Genomic DNA, 25,522 nt, shown 5'->3' with positions numbered 1-25,522 from the left:
CATAAGCAGGATCTGAGCACAAGAGCCCTCTCTATCACTGTGACTTCCAGGAACTGGTATTCAGAAAAAATGGCTACCTGTGACCATGAAGGCATAGCATGGCCATTGTGGCTAGTAGCCATTAATAGCACTCTCCTGGCCTTGAAGTAATCCACCTCCCTGTGTGGCTGAACTGCCCCTGGTTTGAGTGGACTTGTTCTGATTTTCTCTAAGTTTCCCCTCCCTTGTCCTACAGACATTTGCTAGGCAGAAGGAGCTCTTCTCCTCCCTATTGACACATGTTCACCTCTGTCGATAATATTTTTACAAGCCGCCCCGGTTTCCAAGTGGTGAAATACTCCAGGGGTTCCTTGGAATGAAGATCAGCAGAACCTGTGATGTCTTTAGGATACGTGGTTTTATTTGTACATATATACAGCCTGAGCATCAGACAGAGGGGCTCACAGCATTAACACCCAATGAGAACTCCTCCATTAGTCATAGCTTTGGATCCAGCACAGAGCAAGCAGGTCTCTCTGTGTTTCCAGCTTCCAGCCTGCTTCCAGCTCAGCTCTCACACAACTAACTGCTATCCAATTGTCATTCTACCATCAGCCGGAGGACCCCAAGAGTCATAGCTCTTGCAGCCCAGCTCATCCTTTTGGGATGCTGATCCTGGCGCTTAACTACTCAGCCACAGCTATTGCCTAGACAAAAGGGACTGGTTTGTTGAGCTTGTTCTCATACCTTTTTCACCCACCTCAAATACGGGAACCCCAGAGTTGGAAGGGACTCAGGGCATCATGCATACTGTTCCCCGAAACCTGCATCAATATTCACTCTAGTTTAATGGGATACTCTTCCTCCTAGCTGGGCCAACTCAAAGTAGTGAGAGAAGACGGAGACGCAGACACGCTGGAGCATGTCAGCTCCTTACATTTCGAGAGCATGTATCAAAGCACTTTGCAAATTTGAAGTAATTAAGCCTCATTAGCTCAAGGACAGTCATTACCACTCACTCATAATTCTTCAAGCCATTGTGTGACTCTGACAGCAACGAGGCAATGAAAAACCATTAGAGGCAAATAATATGAACCAAATGCAGCCAGGGTACGTCTTGTTCTGGTCTCTCTGTTTTCCTATCCATGCCCACTTTGGGCCCTCCAGGCCACTGTAGGCATCACTCACCTGTTCCAAATCTCACACTACCTTCCAAGAGAAACTGCAGAATAGCTAAGTGGCCTCTGTGGTTAGCACACAGTGGTGAATTGACCAAAGCTGAGCACAACAGCAACTCTTCCCTCCCATGGTTTCTGTGAGAACAACAGAAGAGATGGTGAGAGCAGGCCAATAGCCCATCTAGTCCAGCATCCTGTTCTCACAGTCATTGACCAGATGCCCCTGTGAGAGGCCAAAAAGCAGGATTCAAGCACAAGAGCAATATCCCCTTCTCCACAACAGTGAGGGGAAGAAAGGCTCAATTTGCAGATGGCAATGTTTGCTCTTAAAAATAGTCTCACGTACAGCCCATGTGCAGCAGACTTTGTCCATTATTGGCAACAGGCCCATGCAAGGACAGGGAAGCTGGGTACCCTTGCCCCAGGCCTCAGAGGGCTAAGCCAGGTAGGGGTCCCCACCAGGGACCAGCTGCTGCTTTCCCCCTTTTTGTTTGAGTTTATAACTTCATTCTAACAAAACTCTGGCCCGGGCCTCAGACAAGCTCTGCACAGGCTTGATTGGCAGGAGTTGGTTTTGACAGAAACGAGAATCACATGCACTGGAACTCCATTCCCTAGACAAAATTCTAGATCAAGATGACTGTCATCTTAGCCACTGATTCTAGAAGGCTTGACATCTAAAAGTTGAAGGGGACACAGGGATCGATCAATACCAAGTAGTTGAACCCTTCCAACTGTTCCCTTATGCAAGAAGCACCTCAGTTTTCTTTTATTTTCCCTTTTGAATCCCTAATATGTGATGAGCTACCTTGTTATGAATAAGAAATATACAAACCTTGTGTTTTCCAAGTTCTTAAGTCTGTCTGTAAAAACTGGTTCCTTCTCAGAAAAGTAGCCACTTGCCTCATCATAGTCTGGATTTGGCCCTCCTAGTGGATGCTCCTAGTAGCTTTGCAAACCTCGCTTTTACAGATTTTCTCTCATATGTATAGATAGATAGATAGATAGATAGATATAGATAGATAGATAGATAGATAGATAGATAGATAGATGATAGATAGATAGATAGATAGATGATAGATAGATGATAGATAGATAGATAGATAGATGATAGATAGATAGATAGATAGATAGATAGATAGATAGATAGATAGATATGGATATATATGGATATATATATTCTAAATTACATTTCAAAATATTCATTTAAACAAAATTAAATCAATGACTGCCCTTCTTCTCTTTCCATGGTTCATTTTGCAAACTATATATATTTTACATGAACTAAGCCATTCATTAATCCATTGTTACATCCATCAAAACTTATTTACACCGTTGAATTAATGTTAATGCTACCAGCGTTTTTAAACGAACACAATTTTTACCCATATATTCAGTAAACATTTTCCAGTCTTCTTTAAACGTGCATTCTTCTTGTTCTCATATTCTATATGTTAAGTCTGCAAGCTGCGCGTATTCCAACAGTTTATGTTGCCATTCTTCTTTGGTTGGAACCTTGCTCATTTTCCATTTGGGGGCTAACAAAACACGGGCCGCAGTAGTAGCGTATATAAATAGTCTTTTTTGACACCTGGGAATTTCCCTCTGAATTATCCCCAACAAAAAGGACTCTGGTTTTTTTTTTGGAAATGTACTTTTAAACATTTTTTTCAATTCATTATATATCATTTCCTGCTTTTACAGATTTTCACCCTGCCACCCACCACAGCTTCCAGCCATTAAAATTCTGCCCATCTCCGTAAACTTAAAGGAATAAGCTGACACCATGAAATTTGACACAAGGACCCAATACCTCACCCAATACCTATCTAGTCTAGTTCTTTGTTCCATAACACACCATAGGTAATATGCACATACTTAGCACTTCAGCTTTCAAATATAAGGAGATATTTTTATTGTTCAACATAAAGCTGAGTATTCCAAAGCTGATGTTTCTATTTAAAAAAATAGAATTGTCTTTTAGATTTTTTATGATGTTTTTAATGTCTGTGTTTGTTTTGGGCTTAAAATATTGTAAGTTGGTTTCAGCTGCCGTGGGGAAAAGCAACTAATAATTTTAATCAATCATCATCATCATAACTAAAAATCACAATGATTTTAATGGAATGGAATTAAAGTATGGAAAAGGTCCAGTTTACTTCCAGTACATACCCGAGCAAGTGGTTCTCCAGGATCTATCCTTGGTACTAAAACAACCAAGCCATATTTACTGCTTTGCTCTGTGGTCTCCTCCACAGGATGAGAACAGGACACCTCTGGCCAGCTTGTGAAATGTTAACATGGGGTCTGAAATGCATGCCATGCGGATCTCTGCACATCAAGCTGTCTACTTCAAGCAACAGCTACAAGAGAAGGGTAAAAAAAAAAAGTGTGTGCTGCTTTATTGGATTTGTTCCAGCAGAACATAAGAGTCATGCAGGATTAGAATAAAGGTTCAACCTGATCCAGCACTCTATTTTCAACAATGGCCAACCATGTGACGCTCACAGTAGGGTAGAATTCCTCCCTTTGCTTCTCCCTCTACAAAACTGCTGTAGCTCTACAGAAACTCCTTAGTTTGGGATTATTATGTACTGTCCTGATCACCTTGGCTCAAAAAGGATATTGTATAGTCAGAAAAGGTTCAGAAGAGGGCATCCAAAATGTTAAAGGGGATGGAGTGACTCACCTGTGAGGAAAGGTTACGGAGTCAAGAACTTCATTGTTTAAAGAAAATTCAAGTAAGAGGTAGCAGGATGGAAGTTTATAAAATTATGCACAGAATGGAGAAGGTGAGTAGAAAAAATCTTTTTCTCCTCTTGTAACAGAAGAACCATGGACATCCAATGAAGCTAAATGTAGGAAGATTCAGGACAGATAAAAGAAAGTTATCCACGCAGCAACTATGGAACTGGCTCCCACAGGAGGCAGTGATGGCCACCAATGTGGATATATTTAAAAAACGTTTAGATGAATTCATGACACAGAGGACGTTCAACGGCTGCTAGCCTTGATAGCTCAGCTCTGCCTTCAAAGTCTGTGGCAAAATGCTGCTAGATACCAGTTGCTGGAATCCACAGGATGGGAGAAGACTGTTCTTGCGTTTGAATCCTGCTCGCTGGTTTCCCACAGGCATCTGGCTGGGCTCTGTAGAAAGAGGATGTCAGAGTAGATGGGCAGCTGGTGTGTTAATGAAGTGCACGTTCTGATTTAAAACAATGAATAATCTGTACAGATTTAAATTATTTATCCTGATTTTGCAAGCGATGAAAAAGAGGGCAAGCAGCTTGCATCCCACCATTTGGGCATTTTTCAAATCTCTCTCTCTGGCTTCTGATATTTAGCGAGCTGCTTACAATATCGTATTTCCAGTCAAAAGTAAAAGAAATCCTCAGGCAAGTGAAATTCTGTTCTGCTGTCCACTTCCCCTATCCCATCCAAAACAAAGTCTTGTTTAAATAATTAGCAGTTGAGATGCCATTGTTGATTTTAACAATGTGCAAATTGTAAAAGAGGCTGTTTTACCTATTCACTGGGGGCTGGAATATTTTTTTTTAATGTTGCTCCCCAGATTGATGTACAGTGCCTTCCTAATATCACAACCTGCCAATAGTGGTGAAAATTGTAGTTGCTGATAATAATGGCAAAATCAGCTACAGTGGTACCTCGGGTTAAGTATTTAATTCATTCCGGAGGTCCGTTCTTACCCTGAAACTGTTCTTAACCTGAAGCACCACTTTAGCTAATGGGGCCTCCTGCTGCCGCCGCGCCGGCGGAGCCCAATTTCTGTTCTTATCCTGAAGCAAAGTTCTTAACCTGAAGCACTATTTCTGGGTTAGTGTAGTCTGTAACCTGAAGCATATGTAACCTGAAGCGTATGTAACCTGAAACATATGTAACCCAAGGTACCACTGTATATAGATGTGCATTTTGTTTAGATCCAGCTAGCTCAGTGACTGCCAAAAGTCTTCCTATTCATATGTAGGGTGATCAAGGGCCCTTACTTGCTGGAGAGAAGCTGTTGGAAGCCTTGGACTCTCAGCAGGGTCACCCAAGGCGGTAAGGTCAAAGGGAAGGAGCTAGGCAAATAAGGATCCAAGAAGTCCACAACAGCAGAACAGGCAGAAGATAACAAGTGGCATGTTACAACGACTGTGAAGGCGGATGAAGGCTGCAGCAGATAAGAATCTACCAATAGTCATGATACTCATGCCATCGGAATAGAGCCTTACTGCAAAGACTGTGTCATGGTCAGCACACACTGATCTACACACATAAAACAAATTCACGCACAGGCATCTTTTAAAAACCCATCCCAAGCCCCCCAAAGTCCCATGGTGATTGGCAATGGTAATGCGGGCAGGACCATGAAATATGGAAGCCCCTAGTCATAAACCGGCACATGGGCAGTGAATACAGATTCAGTTGTTCTGACTCAAGGAATGAGGTGAGCAGCTTGATAGCTATATTCATGACTGAGCAGCCCTTTTTAGCATACACACTGCTCACCCTGAAAAGGGGGAGGGGCTAGAAAAGGTGCCCTAAACATAGTCTGCTCCCCCCCCCCATTTTTCTTGACTGGGTTAGCACACCCCGTGGGGTCAGCACCCAGCAGTCATAAAAGACAATTGAACTTTTGAACATGGAATATAGACTTTGTTGGATAACACAGGTACTGAGCATCCTGAATTCAGGACAGCCATCATTGCAAAAGAATTGTGATGTTTTAATATTGATATTACAGTGCTTCGAGAAACTCAAAGAAAGGGACAACTGAAGGAAGAAAATGGAGGCTACACTTTCTTCTGGAAAGCTCTACTTGAACGAAAACATTGAATACATGGAGTAGGCTAAGAGGCAGCAACTGGCCCAAGCTCATCTAGGGAACTTCATAGTAGAGTGAGGATTTGAATCCTGCACTCCCAGTCGTAGTTTGGCACTCTAACCACTACACAACACTTCTTCACCCTAAGGTCCCATGGTGGATATACATTAAAATACAATATTTAAATGAACAACTTGAAACACCCTGCAATCATAAAAATAAAGTGGGCCCTAAAAACACACATATTGGAAGGAAGTGTTTCTCTCAATTTATCAGTGCCAGCTTTTATAGGCAAGAAGTGGTTTAGAGCTCTGTCTCTCCTTGTTTCCAGCCAAAAAAAATGAGCAGGCTTTATAAAAACCCAAAGTAATCTTTCTGTTTATATTTGAAATACTCAAGGGTTTAGGGTTTGTTTTGCTTTTGGTATGTTCTGGCACGCGTATTGCTCTATCCCTTGTGAACTAAATATTTTTTTACAAGAGTGTCATTTTAGATTATGTTTTACTAAGAACATAAGAAGAGCCTTCTGGATCAGGCAAGTGCCCCATCTAGTCCAGCATCCTGATCTCGCAGTGGCCAAACAGATGCCTGTGGGAAACCAGCAAGCAGGAATCAAGCACAAGAGCCCTCTCCTCACCCACAGTTTCCAGTGATGGATTCAGAAGCACTGCTGCCTCCAACCATAGAGAAAGATCATAGCCATACTGACTAGTAGCCATCAATAGCCCTCTTTTCCATTAATTTGTCTACTCCTGCTTTAAAGCCATCCAAATTGGTGGCCATCCTAGCTTCCCATGGGAGTAAGTTTCATAGTTATTCATTCATTCATTCCCCACCCATCTGGCTGGGTTTCCCTAGCCACTCTGGGCGGCTTTCAACAGAACATTAAAAACAGTATAAAACTTCAAACATTAAAAGCTTCCCTAAACAGGCCTGCCTTCAGATGTTTTCTAAAAGTCTGGTAGTTTTTCTCTTTGACCTCTGGTAGGAGGGAGTTCCACAGGGCAGGTGCCACTAGTGAGAAGGTCCTCTGCCTGGTTCCCTGTAACCTCACTTCTCGCAGTGAGGGAACCGCCAGAAGGTCCTCGGAGCTGGACCTCAGTGTCTGGGCTGAACGATGGGGGTGGAGATGCTCCTTCAGGTATACTGGATGCAGGTGATGGGAGAAAGGCAGGACACTCCAAATGCTGAATACATCTAAATATAACTTTAAAGCAGGATATTAATTCATTAAATTAAATAAGTGCATTTCTATTGTTATGGGTTTTCTGGGGACAGACTAGATGATACCAGTTCTGCTCGTCTCACAGGCACTCTGCTAGGGAGTCTGACGTGCTAAAATACATGGTTTTTCTCAAGCAAAAAGGCTTGACCATCAAGACCAGGGGTCAGCAAACTTTTTCAGCAGGGGGACAGTCCACTGTCCCTCAGACCTTGTGGGGGGCCGGACTATATTTTGAAGGGAAGAAATAAACGAATTCCTATGCCCCACAAATAAACCAGAGATGCGTTTTAAATAAAAATACACATTCTACTCATGTAAAAACACACTGATTCCTGGGCCATCCACAGGCCAAATTGAGAAGGCGATGGTGCCAGATCTGGCCCCTGGGCCTTAGTTTGCCTACCCATGATCAAGACCCTGAGTCTCCACAGGGCAGCCATATCTTATTTTAGCAAATGTTTCCATCTGCAATACATTCCACATAAAAAAGCTAATTGCGGGCTGGTGTCGCGTGCACACAGCATTACCTGCTTCACGGAAGCCTGTTACTTTCAAGACCCTGCGGCTGATTTGGGGCAAGTTGTGCAGTGTTTGTTGGTCCAGTTTGGAGGTTCAGCTACTCCAAGCCGCATATTCATTGGCTTTTGGGGGGCTCTGTGCATTGGTGAATGCACTGGAGGCTTGGCGATTTCACCTCATGCAGGCTTGGGTATTAAGGATATTACAGATATTACCTCAGGTTACATACGCTTCAGGTTACATATACTTCAGGTTACAGACTACGCTAACCCAGAAATAGTACCTCGGGTTAAGAACTTTGCTTCAGGATGAGAACAGAAATCCTGCTCTGGTGGCCCAGCGGCAGCAGGAGGCCCCATTAGCTAAAGTGGTGCTTCAGGTTAAGAACAGTTTCAGGTTAAGAATGGACCTCCCAAACAAATTAAGTACTTAACCCGAGGTACCACAGTACATTCTGCAGGGATTGTTTAAAAATTAGAATTCATTCTCCCAAGACAGATCAGTCACACTGAGGCACCATCCTGACATTAGCCCCTTCGCCTCACAACAGCCCTTGCCCAGTCTGTGACACCCATAGGTTCTTGAAAGTGAGGCCTGATATAGGCGGCCCACTCTTGAGTCACGTGAATGCCCGCCCTCTGTCCAGGCACCAGTTTACTTCTGTATTGTGGAAGGTCATCTTGGCATGTGGGGGCAACCCTAGGCCTTTCTCTGGGCACTCCTTCCACATCGGGGCTACCACATTCGCTGCGGCCTGGGGCTTGGATCCAGACCGCATCAAGGTGATGGGCAGCTGGCGCTCTAAGGCTTACAAAGGTTACATCTGCCCTGGTCAGCTTCCACTTACAGATTCCTCTTCATTTTCCAGATATTTCCAGCAAGTGCATTTGGATGATCGGCCACGGTATTGTCCACAGGGCAGCTGCGAATCATTGGGACAAACACCTGAGCATCCACCCAAGAGTCCGCTTATACTGAATGGGTCAGTGAGGGATGCTTTGGAATGCTCTCCTGCCACAGTTACAATGAGCGATCACGGCTCATGGCCCCCCAGATGCCCTGCTGGTTCATCTGGATGAGAATGACCCGGTGGCCCAAAAGAGTATCAACCTAATCAAGTCATTGATCAAAGACATTTGAATAATTCGGACAATATGTCCTAATACTAGCATTCTTTTGTTGGAGCTTCCTCCCTGTTTGCTCTGGAAAGGCTTTGTAGCCTTCAGGTCCAATTACGACATTGCAAAAATCAACAGGGCAATTTGTAATGCAACTCTGTGTTTTGGTGACCGGGTGACCAAGCACTCGGACATTAAACCGTTAAGCTCAACGCTTTTAGTCCTGATGGTGTACACCTGACCCCATTGGGGAATGAGCACTGGTTGTGCGATGTGAAACAGGGCCTTGAGAACTGGTTGGGAGACTTTTGAGGCTTTTTGGGTTCAGCTGTAGGCAGTCTTGGTGGTGAGACAGTGATTTCGCTGTCTCGGGTGGCAGTTTTAGGCCTTGGGCAGAAGCCTTTAATCCTACAAGGAGTGATGTGGTGACTCACCCCTTTTGCGGCAGTGATATCAGAGTCCCCTTTCAAGGGTTAGTGAGGAAAGTCTCTGTCCACAAGCACACAATGTTGGGCCATAGGATTCCCCTCGGCAATGTGGAAAAGGGGGCCAGCTGTGTAAATGCACATTTTGCAGTGTTCCCATATTCCTGACTGATCCTATCTTGCCTCAGACCCCAACACGGGACTGAGAGGGATACATGCCCAATGCCAAAGCCAAGGTTTCCTACATCTGAAATTCAATGAAGTTGTGGCCAATTTTAATCCCAAAATATGTTGTCTGTGTTTTCCCTAATTGAGGCCTGGCTCCCAGGGGGTGGGGCACATCTGGGCATGCAATGAAACACTCACATGTCTCTTTTAGGGAGTCAGGGTGCAACAAATTCATTGGACTAGATCAGGCTTCTCATTCTGGAGCACCATAGCTTCTGTAGTATCAGAATAATCTCCATCAGTGGCATGAGGGTCCTGTATTCTACTTAGAATATCAAAGCCACTTAGCAAACAGCAAATCCAAGCCATGTCACAGAAGTTCATACCATTTGCATTTCCAGCTCACACTTCATTAATTTGATGGGATGATTTAAAGTGTTCTAGTTACACTAATTAAATTATTGCTCTTGGTACACTTAAAATATTATTTTTGCATATTGCTTATTCATATCCAGATTATAATGGGAACACAGAACAAACAAAAATACATTTAAAAATTATGAGAAATGGCAGAAGACAATTAATATTGTTGTTTTCTGTTCAGACAAATTGACCCAGAAGTTAGTGAGCAGCCAAGAGAGGGAGGAGGCAAGGAAATGTGAATCCAAGGAAATGTGGGTCCAGGCTGAAGGTGGTGGGATATCTGGAGGACCTGCAAAAGTCTCCAGTTGCCAGCAGGTTGCTGTTCTCAAAGCATCCTCTTGCCCCAGTACATCTGAAGCTGACTTGTTAGAAGCAGCTGCAATTTAGTTTTTGTAGATGTAGATGGCCCTAACCACGCGGGAGATGGTTTCCTGATATCTCTGCATCAAGCCCTTTCTCTCTCTCTCTCTCTCTCTCTCTATCAATTTTTAAACATATCATTTCCAAGAATCATTTAACATATTTTCTTATCTTGTACAATGTTTTGGACTTCCATCTGCCACATCTGAAGATTTTTCAATCTTTATCACTTTATCTACATTTCTTAATTTTTCTATTACTTTTAATCATCCTTAGGTAATAATTCTCTTCATAGTCTTCATTGAAATATTTCGCACAGTCCTCCTTACAAAACTTCTTGCAGTCCTACTCACGTAATCTGTTTATTACAATTGCTTTTCAAATAGTTCAAATATTTACTCCAGTCCTCCAAGCCCTTTTTATATCAGCACCTGTAAGAAATCTGACTGCCATTTCCAGAACTAGTTGCTGATTCTTTGTTTGCTGTTTTCTTACTGGTTTGGAAAAGTGTTTGTGTGTTTTGTGATTTTGGATTTTCACACCTGTTTTTACATCTAGCTGTTAGCTGTTGATGTTTAAGTAAATAAATATACACTTGCTCATGTAGTTTTTGGTTCTTTTGCTTTGTGTTTCCACATCCTTATTGCAACTTAATTCATTTGTTTTCTTTTTCAAGCCCTTCAGATCAACATAGTCACAACTAACCTTAATCACATCAGTCTCCCCTCAAGGCCTTTGTTATGTGCCATCCCAATCTCTGAGCACCAAGAGACTCCAGGGGTCCCAAGCACTTACCCAGTTTCCTTGGAATGCAGGGAATGTGGTATCTTTAGGATATATGGTTTTAGTTGCACACACATATATAACCTGAGCCTAAGATGGAGGTGCTCACAGCATTAGCACCCCAACAGATCAGGGGTGCCATATTGCCCTCAGGATTGTGGGTGCCCACTGCCGCAACGCAGTAGTGCAACATCACATGCGCACACTTACACATAGTGTGTGTGACATCACACATTCTATGTGCAGGTGTATGTTTGTGAGGTTGCACGTCCACGTTGTTGCTGCCAGCAGCGGCTCTTCTTCCTCCTCCTCTCTGTAGCCAGAGACTCTGCCTCTGCGTCCGAGCCCTACTCTCAAGAAAAGGGTGCCTTGCTTGCTGGCTGTGGAGGACAGAGCTGAGTTGTTTCTCTCTCAGAGGCAGCACCGCTGCTGCCTGATGGCTTTTCTCATGTGCCCAGCCTCCACAATTATATTATTGTGGGTGCCCAAGCAGCCACGTCAGTTGGCTCCTGTGCAACAGATCATGCTTCTCCATTAGTCACAGTTTTAGATCCAGCACAGAGCAAGGTCTCTGTGTCTCTGGCTTCCAGCCTGCTTCCAGCTCAGCTCACACACATCACACTAGTTCTTGTTCTCCCAAATAAATAGCAGCTAAGTGACAAGGGTGGAGGAAAGGCCCACCCATTAGCCTGGAGGGCCCCATCACTCTGTTATAGCTCTTGGGACCTGGCTCATCCTTTTGGGATGCTGATGAGGACCTCTAACTGGCCAGCTACAATCATTGCCCCGCAAAGAAAATTGTTCTACTCCTCTTGTCAGATTCTAATCTCACTCAGTACAGGATCCAGAGAACTGGAAGGGACTCAGGGCATCAACCAGACTAACACGCACCCACCCCCTCAAACCTAGAAGAGTACTATTATCTAGCCTCACTGCTTTATTGTCAAGGGGAAAGTGTATGAAGGGTTTCAGAAATTTGGAGACAACAAGCAGTGTTAAGTTGTGGGTGAACATATCAGATGGCACAGCGATTCTTCAAACAGCTCTTGTTTATTCAGAGGCCAGAACAGAACTGAACAGCAACAGCTCAGCCGGCCTGCTTTTATAGGCAGCCGGCTGTCAACATTGTAGCAACAACAACCCAGGGTTTCTCACCTAAACTAACTGACGTGGACCTGAGTGAAAACTATATACATGATACTCCTGGTGGCCAGGGTGAGAACTTTAATACATAACAAACAGAATATTGGCAATTTGCCCTCCATGAAAAGATACCTGACAAACTACTAGTATCTAAAGGGCAGAGTTCAAATGACACCCTCCCCTACACAGACACACGGAGACCATTTTAAACACATCCAATTGACATGCAATTGCTGGTGCGCAGATTGTTTTGGACCCAGAAGAAGGCCGAACGGGGGTGGAATGGGGGTGCGGGCACACTTATAGGCGCTCTGTCAATGAACATGAGGGCCAGGAAAGGCCTACATACACACACAATTATATTTCCTTTACAAATATTGAGGCACATGGTCACTCAGTGTCACCAGTATGTGCAAAGGTCTAGTTCATTTAAGACTATAAAGGTAAAGGTAAATGGACCCCTGACCATTAGGTCCAGTCGCGGATGACTCTGGGGTTGTGGCACTCGATATAGAACCTTTATTTTCAGTAATGATGGAACTCACAGGACAGGTGGAGAACATTTTTGTTTCTATATACCTTTATTATTTGTAAAGATAAATCTTTGTATAACTTTTACTATCCCTTTTTATTGCTTTAGCATCTTTTTGGAGCTGTGCCGTATATCTTTGTACTTTTGTCCTTCCAGGCTGCGATGCTTTATTGTTTAAATTTCTAATTATTTATTTTCTTTCTTTTTCTGATATTTGCACCCTTTTTTTACTGGTTTGTTAATTTTTTATTTTATTTTTTAAAAATATTATTTACTCAGGGCAAAAGCTGCTCTCTCATTTTTAGTTTCACATTCACTCTTTCCCACCAAAGACTCATTTTCTTGGCTGATGTTCAATGCTCTTTTTGAGAAAAGGAAGACAAGGGAATTATGTGTTCATTCAGTGACATCTTGACATTTATTGCTAACTAGGCAGCTCTCTCTATGTCATTGCTCTGGCCACTATCCATAGCAAGCTTATATTTGAATATACACACAGAGATAGCTACCAAGCTGCAGAACATACAAGCTTTTTAGGTACCATTCCTATAGTTCTTTTCTGCCATACAATGTTGTAAGGATCTTGATCAGCTGTTGGAGGAACAGATTTTCAAATCCCAGATAATTCATCCTCAATGTTATGTACTGAAGTTCTCACCCTGGGCCAGCAGCGGGATACTGTAGATAGTTATGCAAATAAGGGATCGAAAGTGACTTTCAGTGATTGGCTAGTTTTAGAAAGTTGTTACATTTACGTGGTACTGGAGCTCTATATAAGCAGGCTGGCTGAGGCCTTCAGTTCAGTTCTATCCTGGCCTGTGAATAAACAAGAGCTGTTTGAAGAATCGCTGTGTCGTCTGATATGTTCACCCACAACTTAACACTCAAGGCAAACAGAAAACCTCCCAAACCTCCCCCCCATATATATTCTTTTCTCAAATTCCAAATGCATTTTGAGCATTGAAAGCAGGAGATAATAACATCATTGAGCACTTCTTTAATGTTTGACTTGCAAAACAGTAATAATTCACAACTATGGTTTTTTTGCAGGGGTGGGGAGGAGATTAAGCATTACACAGACTCATAAGAACATAAGAAGAGCTTGCTGGATAGGTCAATGACCCATCTAGTCCAACATCCTATTCTTACAGTGGACAACCAGAAAAACCCACAAGCAGGATCCCGTCAATTGGTATTTGGAAACATCACTGCCTCCAGCCAGAGAGGCAGAGCATAGCCATCATGGCTAGCAACCCTCCATGGCCCTCTCCTCCTCCATGAATTTGTCTAATCCTCTTTCTAAGCCATCCAAGTTGGTGGCAATCTCTGCCTCCTGGGGGAGTGAGTTCCACAGTGTAACTAGCTCCTTTGGGCTCTGTTCTTACATGCATTTGCACATGATGCAGTTGTACCCTCAAAGGCTTATTAAACACCAAGAAGCCTGAATCCAACAAATTAAACTTCAGCTCACTTGCTTAGCTGACAGCATATTTCAAAATCTCTTTTTCTTCTCCTTATTCATGGAAATCCCTTGTTAAGTTCCTTACTTTGGTGTTCATAGAGAGGGAATCTCTGTTTAGCACTGCGTGAAGAAGGGCTTTTATTTATCTGTCCTGAATCTCCCCACTTTCAGCTTCATGAGATGCCCTGTTATAAGAGGGAGAGGGGAAAAATTTATGTGTCTACTTTCTCCAGGCCATGCATCATTTTATAAACTTTTATCATGTCTCCTTTTCATCTTTTCTCTAAACGGAAGTGTCCCAAATGCTACAACCTCTCTTCATTGGGGAATTTTACTTTAGAGAAAATATCTGAAATACTTAGCATAGTTTAGAAACTGTAGCCTGAAATCTTAACTTCACAAATAAGCACCTCAAAGCCCAGTATTATTAAAAGAATTTGAAAAGGATGATCTTCTGCTCTTGCTACACTATCAGTTGCTGCACACATGCAGCGCAGAACTGCATTAGCAATATTGACTCATCTTAAGATTGTGATCTACAAAGATCCCTGTATTGCTGTCAAGCCAGGTGTCCCCCAACCTATATTTGTAACTTGGTGTGGGAAAGGCAAGTACCAAATGTCAACAGATGACATTTTTACATACATGTTTTCAGGTCAAGGAATGCAGTTCTGGGACTGCATGTCCCTTCTGCAAGATGGTGGTAAGGTTTTTGCGCAACACAGCCTCTGCCTCTGCCTGTTTCTTGACTGCTTTCGATTCCTTCATGGTACAGCGTATGAAAATAAAGATGAGTCAGTCTAGAAATACATCCAGTCAAGAAATGAGCCGACATGTGAAAAGGAAGAAGCTTGTGCATATAGCTCCATTTGCAACAAAATAAAAAATAAATTCAGTTTGTAATTATTGTCTGAATAAATTGTACTTTTAAAATGCCAGGCCTGATAATTCTATGGTAATCATATTATACATAATGCATTTTATGTCCTTAATGTAGCAAAGTGACTTTTGATATGTAAAGAGGACTTTAAAAAAAAAAAGAATATTGCATTTCCCCCCAAACAATTTCATTTCCTCCCAAAGAAAATGTTAATGGGTGGGGTAGGCGGTTAAAACAAGGTTTTCCCCATAGCTACAAATGTTGCATCTCTACTTATACTCCAATCTTTATTTCACGAGATACTATTACAGCTAAGAATAGAAATGCAGCATGAAAAGCAAAACCACACTACAAGAGACACCTAGAGTTGCCACCTTTGTTCTTGCAAAATACAAGATAGGACGGGGGGGGGGGCCTTGAGATTATTCCCCCCCCCCACCTGGTGCTGAAATTACTTCAAAGCAATTCACTACAATTCATTGCAGCTTAACAGGAGGACACCTCTGGACTATGTCTCTCCCCCCCCCCCCCTCTCTCTCACACACACACACAAACACAAACACACATTTGTAAATCTGTCTGTGCTTTGCTACCCTGAGCTAAGTACATTACCTTTCACACACCCTTCACACACATGCAGTATTATACAGCAAAGTTGCATCACACAACCATTTTTTTGCATTCACATTCACACAACCATTTTTTTTGCATTCACACTGGATTTGCTTGTGAAAGCATACAAATGCTCATAACAAGATGAGACTGCACCATCATACTGGCAAAGCGCAGGAACAGATTTTTTTGCAGAGAGTCAGGAATGCTTGGTTCACGGCACATGTTTGCATGCCATTATTCAAAATTGCACATGCATTGAAGATGATATACGTATTTCATTAAGAGCTGCATAAAACTTGTGCAAGAGAGTCAGGCTCTGGGGCCCCTTCCAACCAGTGGAGCCTGGTAATTTGTACCAGCTCTCACACCCCCACAACCGTCAGTCCCAGTTATTACGGGTAATGTCAAAGTTTCAGAACATGGTTGGATCTCATGCTTCAGGATGAGCAAGGAGGATGAGTCTCCTGGAAAAGATTGTTGGCTGATTGGTTTCTTGGAACAAAGTGTGTGCTTTGATGAACATGCCAGCCAGGTTCTGTCCCAATCATGAGTTCAGAAAATGATATGGGGAGGAGGAGGAGGAATGTATGGGGAAATGATATGATAATGAGGCAAGAGAAACAATGCACTATACACTGGCCATCCCATTGGTTTGCCTTTTATTTCATCATAGGAAGTTACATTTTTTAAAAAAAATATATTTAGAAACATGTGATTTGCCCTCTGCCTTACACGATCTGCACCCACAGCATTTTACAAGAACCCCCTTTTTATAGGGTGATGCATAAATTAGTTAAATGATGAATGATGTGGAAAGAATGGGGAGAGAGAGAGAATCTATCTCTCTTTCTGTCTGTTTCTCTCAGCATGAGAATGTAAGAAGAGTCTTCTGGATCAGACCAATGGCCCGTCTAGTCCAGCATCTTATTCTCACAGTGGCTGACCATATGCCTTTATGCAGGCTTTATTTTGCCTGGGTCAAAGACCCATTTTGGCACCAACTATGCATTTGCATACACACAGGCTGGGAGCCTCAATGGCACCCCTCTGAATACTTCACCCGGGGCAAAAAAAAACCCAAAACCCGGCTAGCCCCTCATAGCTACAGCTCTGCCTTATGCCACCCAAAGTGTCTTGTGTTTTGGTAATTTGGTTAAAGAATAAAAAGAGGATTCCCTGGATGCCAAGATCCAGGTTTGGGACAAGTACTCTTTGGTGAAAGAACCCCAGCAGAGATTTAAAATCTCAAAAGATGCAGCAAAACAAAGTGTGGAATACGGCCTGTTAGAGCTTTAAAATATCCCCTCCTAATTCCTTTCCAGAGTTTCCCACTTCCCTTAATGTAGAAAGAGACCATACGTTTGGTAAGTTAAATGGTCTACTTGCAATCTCATCAAAGGTCAGATTCATGTGCTCTTCCATACAGCAGTAAGAAAAAATAGGCAGCAAAACTTAGGATCCAAAGGTGGCAAATGCTTCTAAATTATTTGTATAGGAACATAAAGATGGCTTAAGTCACATGGCCTAAGACCTCACATGATGAAATATTGCTGGAAAGTGGAATAACGAGTTTTGTAGCCCTTCCTCCCAAGGTGGGGGGGGGGGTTGACCTAGCTAAGCCTGGCAGGATAGCTATGGTCTTAACTCTTCATGCATTAAAGTTAAGTTTGTAGGTTATACGAGGCTGGATTTATCCCACAGTGCTTGTGAGAAACCCACAAGCAGGATTTGAGCTCAAGAGTCCTCTCTCCTCTGACCATGGAGGAAGGTTCATATGGGAAAAGGCAGTGTTGAGGCATAATGCTTTATAGGTCAAGGCCAGCTGACTGAAATATGCTCTCAGGTCATTCTGCACCATCTCCTAATTAATGCACAGTGGTTGGGACAGATGCTGCTATTATGCCATGCCCTTGCAACACAAATGCATATCAGGGTTGGAGAGGTGTTGGTTTAAGCTGGATTAATCTGTTAGGCCAGCAAAGGAGCCAAAAGTTCTGATAACATCACACCCCCCACAGTTTCGGGCAAAGAAGGGAGTAATGTCAGCATGCTATGACCCTGTACAGGGCTGAGTACAAATTTATGGGGCCTGGCAATCCAGAAGGGGGACTAGGGCCCAACACTATTGTATATGTTTTCTGCAATTCTTAACAAAATTTCACATCCAATGCACACACGATTCTGCATAGTGGCTTGCAAACTTGCACAGTGAACTGAGTATTTCCAAGCATTTCCAATTCCAATTCCAATTCCAATTTGAACATTCACTTCTTTGCTTTCATAGAAACCAACTCCTAGGGGCCGTAGGAGCTTTGCCACCAAATAAAATATTTGAGGGGGCTTGGGCCCCTCAAATTGATGAGCATTGCCATTCAAATGATGTGTGTGCACTGTGTCATGTGATCGATTATGTGGGGCGGGGCTTCCCCCCAATATTTCATTCAAGTTGGCACCCTTGCTTGCTTTGATGACACTGTCTTGTCTTACGATGTGCATTTGCATTGGTAGGTTTTTGTAACCAAACCCCATGCAAAGTTGTGGTGTGAAAAACATTGTGTTGTATCACACATTCAAGACAAGCATTTAACATGTATGGTCAGCTCAGCAATGATCATGTGAGTATTTATATTATTGATGTTAGTCATTAGGATCTTAATATTTTCAACAAGTACAAATATTGTATTTCTTATTAACATCAAAATGAGACTGCACATTTATTTTACATCTGCTATAGACTTCATAATATTTTTAGTGGCTTCCTGATGTCATATACCTATTTCAATGGCCTCATTAGCTGTAGAGGTAAGATCTGCTAGCTTAGTGGATAATTCCTTTAGTTCATCCTTAATTTCATTTTTAAATGTAGCAAATTCTGATTTCCACTCTGCATCTAGGCCTCTCTAAAACTGATTGAGTAGATCTGTGAAGGGCTCACAATCCTCCCTTCAGGACTGTAAGGTCCCTTGTGAGAGAAACTGACTATTTCTGAAACTATGAAGAGATTATGAGTCATAAAATATGTCCCTGGAATGTTAATGGTTTAGGAAACCCGAGCAAATACAGGGGAGTGTGGAATACTTTGAGATAAGAAATTCCAAACTTCGCACTGTTGCGGGAAGTGCCTCAAAAAAAGAGCTTAGAGTTGCTTCCTTGCATACGTTTTTCAGTATTCCTCTGAGGACACCTCAAAAAGCAAGGGGAGTAAGTATCTGGGTTTCAACCCATGTCTCAATTAAGGAGGAAGACATCCTTCAGGACACACAAGGCAAATACATATTTGTTAAAGGAACACTGTATGGCTTAAAAATGACCTTAGGATTGGTATACAGTCCAAATAACAAACAAAAGTTTTGAGAGGTCTGTGGGGTGGCAACACAAGAATGGGACTTTTCTGTAGGAATGCTATACCCAGGGAGGTTTATGATCAAAGAATCATATAATCATAAAGTTGAAAGGGATTCTGGGGGTCATCTAGTCCAACCCCCTACAGTGCAGGAATCTCACCTAAAGCATCCGTGACAGATGGCCATCCAAACACTGCTTAAGAACCTCCAAGGAAGGAGAGTCTACCACCTTCAGAGGTCATCACTTCCACAATCAAACAGCTCTTACCATCAGAAAGCTCTTCCTAATGTTTAGTCGGAAGTTCCTTTCTTGTAACCTGAAGCCATTGGTTCAAATTTTACCCTCTGGAGCAGGAGAAAATAAGCTTGCTCCATCTTCCCTATGGCAGCCCTTATTTGAAAATGACTATCATATCTTCTTTCAGTCTCCTCATATCCAGGTTAATTATACATAGCTCCCCCAATCATTTCTCATAAGGCATGGTTTGCAGACCCTTGATCATCTTGTTTGCCCTCCTCTGCACATGTTCCAGTTTGTCAATATCTTTCTTAAATTGCGATGCCCAGAACTGGACACAGTACTCCAGGTGTGGTTTGACCAAAGCATAATTGAGCAGAACTATGACTTCTCTTGACTTGGACACTATACGCAGCATTGAATAGCATTAGGGGTTTTGCTGCTTCATCACTCTGTTGACTCATTTATTTTTTTGTTTTTTTTTTTGTTTTGTTTTTTGTTTTAACATGTTGACTCATGTTAAGCTTGTGGTCTTGTAAGACTCTGGATCATCTTGGCTGCTCTCCTCTGCACATGTTCCAGTTTGTCAACATCCTTCTTAAAGGGTTGTCTCACTTTGTGTTTTATTTATCTTTGGGGAACCTTTCAGTTGTATGGAGTGGTAAGTCAACTTAATAAATGAAATGAAACTGAGGAAGGACTATAGTAGATGTCAAAGAGGAGGACAAGGTACATAGAGAAGGCATGTTTTCTCTAGAATCTGAAAATTGTTTTGTTTCTCTGGCCAGGTCCATTTTAAAATGGTTCCCGCAGGCTGAAAACTAACCAGTGTTGCTCATGTCATGCTGTTCTTTCACTTAAAATATATGTTGTCCTCCCTTATTTTAGATTCTCATCATCTCTCTCACATGCAAAGCTTAAATTGCCAAGTTTAAAATTTTTTTGCATAGCCAGCAGAGCTATTTGGGTGGGCTTAGCGAGACTTTATGCCCTCCTCCCTCTCTCTCTCTCTCTCTCTCTGTGTGTGTGTGTGTGTGTGTGCATGTTGTCCTTTTAATTATTGAAGAGGCTCCAGACATCTGGATCTGTGCAGTTTACTGGAAGCCAAGGACTCCACTGAGACGTGATATAATTAGACAACAACTAGGTTACTTCAGGGCACCCTTTGCCCGAAACACTGCCAATGATGAAGAAGTGGGGGGAAGGGGGCAGAATTGCATCTCACTTCGGTATTGCTTTGAATTTGCTAATAGGGATCAAGTAATTTGCCCTCACTAAAGGTATAAAAGAAGATAAAAAGGTCACAGTTTTAATCATGTATTTTAAATATGTGCACAGGAGCAATAAATGGAAATATTAGTCTTTTCGAACCAGGAAAAGTGAAGGTGCAGTGCTTTGAAAAAGCTTCCAAAAATAATTATTGAGTTGCATCCAATTTTAGTCCTACTTAGAGGAGACTAATTGAAATTAAGGACAGGACTGACTTAGACTGCAGGGATGCCAGCTTGAATAAAATATTGGGGAGAGGCGTAGGTAAGCCCCACCCCACATAATAGGAATTTGAGATTTGAGGTAAGGCATTCATTCCCACAGGAGGCAGTGATGACCGCTGATTGCATGACATTAAGAGATTAGACAAATTCAGGAGAGGGGCCACCTATGAGGAGATTCTGATGAAGGCCGAAAAAGGTTGGAAATTGAAGCCTTATGATTGTATTGCTGGAAAATTGACAGGATGGTTGCAATACCATCAAGTCAATGATGTTTTAAAAGAGGACAAAAAATTAGGATTTGAAGACAAAAAAATCGAAATTTCAAATAGACATTACAGAAAGTAACTCTAAACTACTTTCAAAAATGTATAATCTCCTATTAGAATGGAATACAAAAGACGAACTTATAAAAGAGGCTATGATAAAATGGGCTATTGATCTAGGACACAACATAGACTATGATGTATGGGCCAAACTCTGGAATGAGAGTATAAAATTCACCGCTTGTTCTGCCTTAAAAGAGAATGTTATGAAGATGGTCTATCGTTGGTATCTTACTCCCACCAAATTGGCAAAAATGTACAGAACTAGTAGTAAAACTTGCTGGAAATGCAAGGAAAAGGATGGCGACTTCTTTCATATGTGGTGGTCATGTAATAAATTGAAAGAGTTCTGGGAATCGATTTATAACGAGTTAAAAAAGATGTTAAAGTATAGCTTTCCCAAAAAGCCAGAAGAAATTTTGCTAGGTTTGGTGGGAGAAGATATTAAGAAGACTGATCAAAGATTATATTTGTACGCAACAACAGCAGCTACAGTTCTGATAGCTCAAAAGTGGAAGCAACAGGAGATGCCGACAATAGGAGAATGGCAGATAAAGCTGGTTGAATACGCTGAGATGGCTAAATTGACACACAGAATTCGCAATCAGAAGGAGACAAAGTACCAAAAAGAATGGTGTAAATTTTTGATCTATATAAGTGAGAACTGTACAAATTTGAAAACTTTGGCAGGATTGAAGTAAATCTTATGTCATGTTGTAATATCCAATCAAAGAAACTGTGAACTATAGAATAGAATAGGAAAACTGATGGAAGGGAAGGATGGGAGTCAACAGCTCTACGGAGCATAAAGTATGTTGATGTTTTACTGGTGTTGGTGGGTGTTGGTGGGTGATCTTAAATCTCAATAAAAAATATTTATATAAAAAAAGAGAGATTAGACAAATTCATGAATGGCTTTGATGATTACAGTGGTACCTCGGGTTACAGATGCTTCAGGTTACAGACGCTTCAGGTTACAGACTCCGCTAACCCAGAAATAGTACCTCGGGTTAAGAACTTTGCTTCAGGATGAGAACAGAAATTGGGCAGTGGCGGTGTGGCGGCAGCGGGAGGCCCTATTAGCTAAAGTGGTACCTCAGCTTAAGAACACTTTCAGGTTAAGAACGGACCTCCAGAACGAATTAAGTTCTTAACCTGAGGTACCACTGTACTAGCCAGGATGGCTTTGGTCTGCCATCATGGCCAGATGCAGAAATGCTTCTGCATGCCAGCAGCCAAAACAATAGGAGGGAAGAGCCCTCTTGTGCTCAGACCCTGCTTGAGGATTTTCCCACTGAGGTACCTGGTTGGCCACTATGAAAAGAGGATTCTGCTCATCTATCAAATTCTCCTCCATCCAACACCAATCTAGGCTCTAGGCTCTCACAAAAATCACACTCCAGGAAGTAACAGGAAGGAGACGCCATCAACGTGAAGCCCCAGTTAACTAACTCACTTGAGAGTCCACCCAGCTATCACTTGCAGAGCAATGAAGCTTTCTCCTGTCTCTCACCCAGGAATACCAACCACATAGGACTGAATCAGCCTCATCCTTTACCAGTTCTGGAACCCCATGCAGAGCTTGTCTGATGCCCAGGGTGGGAGTCTTGTTAGAATAAAGTTATAAACTCAAACAGAAAAGCAGCTGGTCTGTGACTGGCCAACTTAGCCCTTCAAGGCTCAGGGCAAGTGTAGCTGGCTGCCCGCACCCTGCACAGGCCTGCCCCTGAGTATGGGCATGAACAAACATCACGCAACCATAGGGCTCATCATCCTAACATAAAATAGTTACCTTACCTTCAAACTTCAAAGAGATTATAACCTTTGGCATCTCCCCTTTGGTGTTGCCCCAATGGGGCCAGGCTGCTGTACCTGCTGAGGATAGTCTTATGAAGTCCTTGGGCTTCATAAGCCAGCACCTCCCACACAGCTCTTGGAGTTGCCACCTCAATGACTCAGCAACAAGGAGCAGTAAAAAGCTTCCTTACAACCCTGCAAGTAGCTATAGCTGCAAGTTCAACTGGTTAGGACTCACACAGACAGGGAAAATTCGGGAAAGCTATAAAGAGCCTCTCCCATTGGGCCTGTCCTTACATTCCTGGGCATCACTGCTGGACTTCTTCATGCAGCACAGAGATAAACTATGGAGCTCACTCCAGCAAGAGGCAGAGAAGAGCACCAAATTAGAATGGATGTAGAATTTAGGAAATTCATAACAGAGAGAGAGAGCTATCAATAGCTACAAGCCATGATGGCTATGTTCTGCCTCCGCAGTTGGAGGCACCAATGCTTATGAATCTCTGTTGCTGGAAACCACAGGAGGGGAGGGTGTTGTAGCTGTGCTCGAATCCTGCTTGCTGGTTTCCCGTTAAAGGCATCTGTTTGGCCACCATGAGAACAAGATTCTGGACTAGTTTGGCCATTGACCTTATCCTGCTAGGGCTATTACTAGTTTACAAAAGTTGGGTGCATGCCCCTCTCTCTGCCTAGTGGTGGCAAGAGCCCACCATGGGCCTGTGTTCCTTTGGAGAAGTAAGACACAGTGGAGGCTGTTGTAGCTTTAAGAAATATAGTTTGGTCACCTACTTATTCCTTCAGTCTGCATGGAGGGACTCCAGATCTTACGACATGGTCATTTCAAGAGGGACTTGTCTCTCACAGCAGTGAAGCCATGGAGCCCAAGACATCTCTCCCAGTCAGCTCTGTAGCCACCAGCCCAAAAATGGACCCCAGCCCTTCTTCCCAGAAACCCTTGCTCAGGAGTCTCTTCCTGTCACCTCACACCTAGCTACCCTGACAACCTTGTCTCTGTTCACACCTTGGGGCAAGGGGGAAGAACAGCTCTCTATCATTGCCAATGGCCTTCAAAGGTCCTCTATTGTTTCTTAATAGCCCTAGCTTATTCCTCTGCAGCTTGTATTTCTCCCTTTACACCCCAAATAATCAGAATCCTAGCATTTATTAATTTCTAGGGTTTAAGACGGTCCCCTATGTTCTTAACTTGGAAAGCTTTCAAAGGGGGTGACACAAATTCACAGAGGAAAAGTGAGCTATCAATGGCTCGGCCTCCACAGTCACAGACTGCAGTGCTTCTGAACACCAGTTGCTGGAAACCACATAAGGGGAGAGTGCTCTTGCGCATAGGTCCTGCTTGTGGGCTTCCCAAAGGCATCTGGTTGGCCACTGTGAGAACAGGATGTTGGACTAGATTTTCCATTGGCCTGATCCAGCAGGGCTCCTCTGATGTATTGATGTCCTTGCCTTTCATAGGAATTTCCAGGGAATACAGAATAATGAGTTGAGTTTTAACAAGCAAAATCTCTTGGGGCCAGGAAGGTGGAGGTTTGCCAAACAGACAGAAGCCCATCATCCTTTTGCAAGAGCTCAGAGAAGTCCTTGCGACACGGCAGCAGAATATCCTAATATCTTGGCACACTAGAAGGCAGCACTCATCAGACTTCTTTGGGTGGAAATTAGCAACACACCACTCAAGTGGTTCACTTGAAGGAGAGAGAGAAACCCTGTGTAACTAAAAATACAAATAATATTAAAAATAAAGTTTGTCCAAGTTCTGGTGGTGCCAAATACTGTACCGTGGAACATGGTGTGCTCTGGCTGCCCTTCTTTCCTGGGCCAGAGGCCAGATGGCCCTCTGCTAATGACCTTAGGTCACTAAACCACGTCTGCTATGCAAGAAGCAGAGGAACAAATAAGTTTGCAACGGTGACTTGATCAAAGCTTCCCTTTTGTCACCATGTGCTCCACGGAAGGGAAACATTGCAGCCTATAAACCACGCAAACCTGTACGTGCGTGGGATCTGATGAGAGATGATAACTAGATTTATTTATATTTTGTTTATTTACTGCATTTTTATCCCACCATTTTCTCCAAGGAGCTCAAAGATGCCACACGTGATTCTGCCCCTCTTCATTTAATCCCCTCAACAACCCTGTGAGATGGGTTAAACTGAGAGTGAGTGACTGGCCTAAGGTCACCCTGTAAGCTCCATGGGCATTTAACCCTGTAAGCTCCATGGGATATTTCAGTTCTGGTCTCCCAAGTCCTAGACTGACACTCTAATCCTCACCACCACCACCACCACCACCACCACCTTCACAACAACCCTGTAATGTAATTTAAACTGAGAGCGAGTGACTGCCACAAGATCACACCCTGTGAGCTTCATGACTGAGTGGGGATTTGAATCATAGTCTCCCAGGTCCAAGTCCAGCACTAACCACTATACTACATTGTCTCCCAATTTGCAGGAAGGGCTTCTCTGCCACACATGTGCTTTGCACGTAATTTAGGCATTACATGCAAAGCCCCAAATAGAAAGGAGATTTATATCTCATGGAACCGAAATAGGAAGCCATATGCATATGTTCCACTATTCTCTTGTATAAGATTTCACAGGGTTGCCAGGTGTGCAGGGGCTGAAAATATAGATCTGGGGGACTTCTATCACTGATTTGTCATCCACAGCTT

At 42.8% G+C, this 25,522-nt stretch overlaps 1 long non-coding RNA gene across 1 annotated transcript; it reads right to left on the bottom strand.

Moving 5' to 3' along the window:
* Nucleotides 1–880: 880 nt before the first annotated feature.
* On the bottom strand, nt 881–22,928 carry LOC309524155. Its single transcript, XR_014215822.1, has 4 exons — nt 22,831–22,928; nt 3,847–4,304; nt 3,330–3,520; nt 881–1,292 (listed from the first exon to the last, which is right to left on the bottom strand). It is a non-coding gene; the product is annotated as an uncharacterized lncRNA (long non-coding RNA).
* Nucleotides 22,929–25,522: the final 2,594 nt, after the last annotated feature.

This window comes from Podarcis vaucheri (genome assembly GCF_965113315.1).
Source record: "Podarcis vaucheri genome assembly, chromosome: Z".
Lineage (NCBI taxonomy): Eukaryota > Metazoa > Chordata > Lepidosauria > Squamata > Lacertidae > Podarcis > Podarcis vaucheri.
Note: the sequence above shows the minus strand (reverse complement) of the source record. Positions and strands in the feature narration are given on the sequence as shown.